Raw genomic sequence first — 7,785 nt, 5'->3', positions numbered from 1 at the left:
TTAGCCATGATATAAGTCTTATTTATAGAGTCTTTTGGTGTTTTTAGAGTCTTTTTGAGTATTTATAGGATTTAGCATGGATGGGAGCATAATGGAGCTAAATAGGAGGATTTGGAGCATAATCAAGCATTGAGGCTGAGCTACAAGGTTGGGAGACGAAGTTCAGAGACTTGCATCGGTCGATGCAAGTGATGTGTCGATCGATGCAGTATCCAAAATAAGAATTGGAAGTTTTCCCATAAGTTTTGAAGATTTACAAAATTGCCCCAAAGTTTTCCATATTTACATCATTAGTCCCTAGCCGTGTTTTAGGAATATAAATAGGATTTTTGGGTCATTGTTTAGACCTAAGCTTTATTTTTCCCTGCAAATTTTGAGAGCAAAACCCTGTGAGAGATTTTAGAGAGCTTTTGGAGAGAAGAATCAAGACTCCTTCAGAGAAGATTCAGAACTCCTTTACTTCTTCTATAGTCTCTTTCTTAATGCAATTTATTCAGAAGATGTTTTGTGTTTCATTGATTATGTCTAAGTAGATCTGCTTGTTAGGTTTAGGGTTTCTCATTAGGGATTTCATGGATTATTAGATCTGTTATTATTTAGGATTCATTATCTTTCTTGTTCTTCACCATAGGTTGTTTTTAATGCTAGATCTTTGATTAGTCATCTGGATTTAGATCTTAGGATTATTGATTGGTATGAGAATATAATTGATTTTCCTAATAAAAACTTTGGTGAGCAAAATTACTTTTTGCAAAGAGACTTGAATTAGTGATTTTGTGAACTTATCTAAACTTGATTTTATTACTGGTTTTTAACTTGAATTTTGCAAAGATATTTGGATTTTTGGGTTTTAAAACTTAGATAATATTTGCAGTGAGAACTGATTTATTTTATAATTATGTTTAGAGTTCAAGAACGGTGCTTAATTGTTGAATCCTGCTTACTTAATTAATTGATCTGATTTTCCATGATTTCCTGAGAATTTCCCTAGGCCTAGCGTTTATTCCATCTGAATTTACATCTCTTTTATTTTCTGTTTAATCTTGCAATTTAATTAAAATATTTATGTTTAGCATAATTAAAAGATTATTAAATCTATTGTGTGAATCTAGAGTTCTTGTGGATTCGATCCCTAAGTACTACAATTGATCTCTTAATTTGAGAGAGTAGCTCAGGGTTAAATTTGAGCATATCAAATTTTGGCGCCGTTGCCGGGGACTCTTTTGATTCACCATTAGATTAAAGTCTTTGATTTTGTCTAAATTTTTCTTTTTCTATTTTACTCACACGCTTTTGTTTCTTTTCTCTTGTGTGTTTTAGGTACATGCCTAAGCCTAGCACCAGGAAAAATCCTACTGGTCTAGTGTGAAGCTTACAAACCAAGAGTTAGGACAACTAGAGCGTGAAAACACAAAAGCAGCCAAGTCAGTGAAGATGGCCAATACAATCATATTGAGACCTGATGAGGCTGGGGTTTTGAAGGATCAAGAGGGTAATGTGTACAACGAGCAAGGCCAGAAACTTGATGCTGATGGACGAGTCATTCAGGAGGAACTCGTCGTCGCCGATGGGAATGCAGATGGCGTCGATTGACGCAACGATGGCATCGATCGACGCAACCAGGAAGGCATCGACCGACGCAATGCCAGAGCTGATGCGGAGAATGTTCAAAGGTGACGGGATGACAATGGAGACCTTGTTAAGACGCTTGCAGATTTCAACAGACCAGACTTATTCTATGAGAACCGCTCCGCAGTTATCCCTCCTCCATTCCCAAGGAATGATTTTGAGCTGAAGCCTGCCTACTTCGCTCTTGTTGGACAAAGGCCATTCCAGAACCGGACACATGAGAAGCCTCTAGACCATATTGAACACTTTGAGGACATAGTCACAAGCATCAAGGCTAATGGAGTAACAGAGGACTATCTACACTGCAAGCTTTTCCCCTACTCTCTTGCTGGGGAAGCTTCTCATTGGCTAAGGCAGCTGAAACCAGGATCTCTGAAGACCTGGAATGACATCAAGGTAGCTTTCTTGAACTGCTTCTATGATGATGTGATGTCTGATGAGCTGAGGATCAAGCTCTCTACCTTTAGACAAGGACCAGCTGAATCTTACAAAGCTGCTTGGGTAAGGTTCAAAGCATACCAGAGGGACTGTCCACATCATGGTTTCTCAGAGGTGCAGTTGATTAGTATCTTCTTCAGTGGTATTGATTGGAGGTATCAGATGGCTTTGGATGCAGCTAGTGATGGGAACTTCAAGACAAGGTATCCAGATGACGCTGAAAAGTTGATAGAAAGGCTAGCATCAAGCAACAGTACCAAGAATGCAGACTTAGAGCAGAGAAGGGCACATGAAGGACATGATTCAAATCAGTTTGCTACGGTGAATGCTAAGTTGGATACAGTGCACAATCTTCTTGTGGGAAAGAAGTCTGTCCATTTTGCCGAAGATGTTAAGACATTTGAGCCAAAGCCAGAGACTACAGAAGAAGATGTCAACTATGTGTATGGAGCTGGATATCAGGGTCAGAAATTTGGAAATCAACAAAGCAATAGACCTTACAGTGGGAACTCTACAGGCTACATGCCTAAGGCAGATTACCAGAAGCAACAACAGAACACCGGCTTTACAAGGACCTATGGTAATTCTTCTTATCAGTCTCCACCTCCACAGACTTCTGAGAGTGGAATGGAGGCCATGCTTGATCAAATTCTTTAAGGACAAGAGCAGTTGACAGTGACATTCAATGGGAAGATTGATAATGTCTACAATGAACTGACTGGGAAGTTTGATGCATTAAACACTCATGTCAAGAAGCTGGAAAATCAAGTGATTCAGACTGCTGGGTCTGTTAAAAGACAAGAGGAAATTCTTTCTAGAAGAACTGAGAACCCCAAGCATGCTTGTAATGCGATTTTGGTGAAGGAAGAAGATGAAGATACGTCAGTCGGTCCAGCATCGATCGACACTACACAAGAGCATCGATTGATGCAATCATTACCAAGCATCGATCGACGCAATGTCAGCATCGATCGACACCCCCCATAGACAGCTATGGTTTCTGTTCCAGTTCAACCATCCGATTCAGAGCAAGCCTACAAGCCTAAAGTTCCTTTTCCCAATCCTAGGAGATCCAAACAAGAGATTGAAGAAGCTAGATGCAAAGCTATGATGGACAAGGTAATGATTGAGATGCCTTTGATTGATGCTGTCAAGTTTTCTCCTGGTATTAAGAGATATGTAAAGAGGATGGTCACCAATGGTTTGAGTCCTGAGGAAGGAGTACTGCTTACAAAGGATGTCAGCTCAATTCTGTTGAAGCAGCCTCCACAGAGGAAGAAGGATAAGAAGCATGAGGTGGTTGTCTCTAAGGAAGTAAGTGCAGTGATTCAGAGTAGGATTGCAGAGAAGTAACCAGATCCTGGAAGTTTTGTGTTAGATTGCTCTATCTCCACAGGAAGGTTTCCTCACTCTCTATGTGATCTTGGCTCTAGTGTCAACTTGATGCCACATTCTGTTGCTGTAAGACTTGGATGACGGATTTTAAGCCAACTAAGATCTCTCTTATCTTAGCTGATCGATCTAGGAGGATTCCTGAAGGTGTCTTAGAGGATATTCCAATCAGGATTGGAGATTGCATGATTCTCACTGACTTTGTGGTGGAATATGACAAAGAGCCTAGTGATCCTCTCATCTAAGGACGCTCATTCTTGGCTACAGCTGGTGCCATCATTGATGTTAAGAACGGATACATATCTTTGAATGTGGATGATTTGGTCATGAGAAGAGCTTCCACCATTGATGGTCAGACATTTTCTGTGAAGATTGCTTCTGATGATGATCCACTCATAGAGCTTCATGAAGACATTACTGCTGGGTATGTCAAAGAGTTGGAGACTATTGAGAAAGTGAGCAAGCAAGCTGCTAAGCTTGAAGATTGGAGTGGAAATCATCTAATCAATACTAGAGACCATGATGAGGTTCTGATGCATGACAAGTCGCTGGTAGATGACGTTTTTGTAATGGAAACACAGATTGCTGAGGTTAGTTGCAGAAGCGTTGAAGAAGCACGAGTTGCAGGCCGAGCATCGATCGATGCAGCTGTTGCATCGATCGACACTCCTTCCAGAGTCAGCTCGGACTTGTCCAAAATCGAAGATTCTCGTGTTGGATCCTTAACTGCAAGTCTTAGACCAGTTGTAAAGCTGAAATCTCACCATTCCACAGTCCATAACCCACAGGTAAGGCCGAGGTATGCTTCACCTTCTCCTATCATCAATAAGAATTTGAAAGGTACAAAAACTGTTGTGCAGTTAGCCAAGCCACGAGATTATCGTAGAGTGCTTGTTTCTTCTTTTGATGATTTTGTAGGACTTAAAAGAAAGCCAAACACACCTCAGTCCCACCCTGGTCCTGTTCCTTACATCCTTGGCCGATCTCATGCACATACTGCCTACACACCACCTTGGATGAAGAGGACATACTCTCGGAAGCATTCACTGCCATGTTCCGATCCACCGGATACCTGAGATCCGACACAGTCAAGCTAATGACTGAAAACAAGCGCTTAGTGGGAGGCAACCCACTGGTAGGTTTTTCTTTTTTATTTTTCTTTTGATTTTCATTTATTTTTATTTTATTCGCCAATCTCATACTTGATAACACTGGGGACAATGTTGTTTAAGTATAGGGGAGGCAGTTACAAAATACGTTTTTGTTTTTGAGAGTCACTCGGAAAAAAAAAATGGTTTTATTAAGTCAAAATTTTGTTGGGAACTATGACTTTTCTTTTTAGTGTACTGCCTTGGTTGATTAATGCTGCAGATTGAATCCACAAATCCGACTAATGAAAAATCCAATGGCTGATCAGCGAACCAGAGACATCCAAATTTTCAACAGAATCCATAAAAGCTTGAGGTAATTTCTGTACTTTTCTTTTTACCTCATCAAGGAGATTGATTTTCATAGAGCTTGACTCCTTGTTCATACCTGACAAGTAAGACTTCAGAAAAAAAAATGGTACTCCTCTCCCTTATTTAAGTTTAAAAGAATTTTTCCTGAGAGCTTTGTTAAAAAAAAAGAGAATAAAAGATGAGATGATTTTGATCAGTTTAGAGAGGTAGGTAAATTACCTGTGACCTCATTATTCAACTCTTAAGTCAAATGATCACACAAATCTTGGAAGCAAGGGGTAGGTAAATTACCAATGACCCCATTATTCGCCTACAACTTTGAAAAAAGAAAAAAAAAACAAAGTAAAGCTCTAAGGAAAATTAAAAAGAATAAGTTTTGGGGAGAGAAAGAGTACCACATATGGTAAAAGATATGTCTTGCTTGTTATGGTATTGTACGGGAATGAGTCTAGAAGGTTCTTGATATTGATCAAATTGATGAGACTCACCGATGAAAGCTTAATGGAGGAAGTAGTGGAATTTGGTTTGAATTTGGGATGCTATGAAAGTCAATGGAGAAGTACATGGTGGTTTGATTTGGATTTATCTGCTAAGCATGTGGATTAAGGTTTGGATGATCATGGCATTACTTTAAAAATAAAATGAGTTCCTGTGTTTTCAAACCTCTTTCACAGATGAAGTTTATGTTTTGCTTGAGGGCAAGCAAAGGCTAAGTCTGGGGGAGTTGATATATCATGGTTTTTAGGTGTTTTTAGCCATGATATAAGTCTTATCTATAGAGTCTTTTGGTGTTTTTAGAGTCTTTTTGAGTCTTTATAGGATTTAACATGGATGGGAGCATAATGGAGCTAAATTGGAGGATTTGGAGCTTAATCAAGCATTGAGGCTGAGTTACAAAGTTGGGAGACGAAATTGAGAGAGTGCATCGATCGACACATTGATAGCATCGATCGATGCTAGGCCAAATACGAAATTGGAAGTTTTCCCACAAGTTTTGAAGATTTACAAAGTTGCCCCAAAGTCTTCCATATTTGCATCATTGGTCCCTGGCCGTGTTTAGGAGTATAAATAGGATTTTTATGGTCATGGTTTAGACCTAAGCTTTATTTTTCCCTGCAACTTTTGAGAGCAAAACCCTGAGAGATTTTTAGAGAGCTTTTGGAGAGAAGAATCAAGACTCCTTCAGAGAAGATTCAGAACTCCTTTACTTCTTCTTTAATCTCTTTCTTAATGCAATTTATTCAGAAGATGTTTTGTGTTTCATTGATTATGTCTGAGTAGATCTGCTTGTTAGGTTTAGGGTTTCTCATTAGGGATTTCATGGATTGTTAGATCTGTTAATTTAGGATTCATTATCTTTCTTGTTCTTCACCATAGGTTGTTTTTAATGCTAGATCTTTGATTAGTCATCTGGATTTAGATCTTAGGATTATTGATTGGTATGAGAATATAATTGATTTTCCTGATAAAACCTTTGGTGAGCAAAATTACTTTTTGCAAAGAGATTTGAATTAGTGATTTTGTGAACTTATCTAAACTTGATTTTATTGCTGGTTTTTAACTTGAATTTTGCAAAGAGATTTGGATTTTTGGGTTTTAAAACTTAGATAATATTTGCAGTGAGAACTGATTTATTTTATAATTGTGTTTAGAGTTCAAGAACGGTGCTTAATTGTTGAATCCTGCTTACTTAATTAATTGATCTGATTTTCCATGATTTCCTGAGAATTTCCCTAGGCCTAGCGTTTATTCCATCTGAATTTACATCTCTTTTATTTTCTGTTTAATCTTGCAATTTAATTAAAATATTTCTGTTTAGCATAATTAAAAGATTATTAAATCTATTGTGTGAATCTAGAGTTCTTGTGGATTCGATCCCTAAGTACTACAAATGATCTCTTAATTTGAGAGAGTAGCTCAGGGTTAAATTTGAGCATATCACCAATAACAGATTTCAATTGTGATCGTACGTCAGCAGGAACCTTTTTGCCAAACATGATAGAGGATTTATTCAGATTAACCTCTTGTCCTGAAGCTCTACCATAACTGCCTATTATGTCCATCACCGTCCTACATTCATTCGTCGTTGCCTTACAAAAAAACAGACTATCATCCGCGAACAACAAGTGCGAAACCATAGGACTATCACGGGCGATAGTGATACCCGTTAATTTCTTCTCCCGTTCTGCTTTTTTAATATTAGCTATCAAAACCTCTGTGCAAAGTATAAATAAATATGGCGAAAGAGGATCCCCCTGGCGTCATCCCCTTTGTGGTCTAATAAAGCCATGGGGCTGACCATTTAAAAGAACTTGATACGACACTGACGAAACACACCACATTATCCACGAAATCCATTTCCTGTCAAATCCTAATTGAACCAAGACCGCCTCCAAAAAATCCCATTCAACCCGATCATAAGCCTTACTCATATCCGTTTTAAATGCCAGAAACTCCGAATTACACCGACGGTCAGTATTTAGCCCATGAAACATTTCCTGAGCAACCAGGATATTATCTGTAATTAACCGACCAGAGACAAAGGCTGATTGTGTTTCTGAAACCAAAAGAAGCAAAAGAAGCTTCAGACGAAAACACAATACTTTAGAAATAATTTTGCAGCTCACATTGCATAGACTAATCGGCCTGAACTCTGCCATCCGCTGGGGCCGTTCAACTTAGGAATAAGGCAAATATTAGTCTCATTTAAAAGCGGATCAAAACTGCCAGTTCGAAAAAAATCCTTAACCAAAGCCACTAAATCTCCTTTAAGAGAGGGCCAGAACCTCTGAAAAAACAGAGCCGTCATCCCGTCAGGTCTTGGAGTTTTCTCCGGATGCATAGACAAAACAAAGCCTTTCGGATT

Source organism: Camelina sativa, chromosome 12, assembly GCF_000633955.1.
Source record: "Camelina sativa cultivar DH55 chromosome 12, Cs, whole genome shotgun sequence".
In the NCBI taxonomy this organism is placed as follows: domain Eukaryota; kingdom Viridiplantae; phylum Streptophyta; class Magnoliopsida; order Brassicales; family Brassicaceae; genus Camelina; species Camelina sativa.
The sequence above is the reverse complement of the archived record's forward strand: the minus strand, read 5'-3'. Positions refer to the sequence as shown.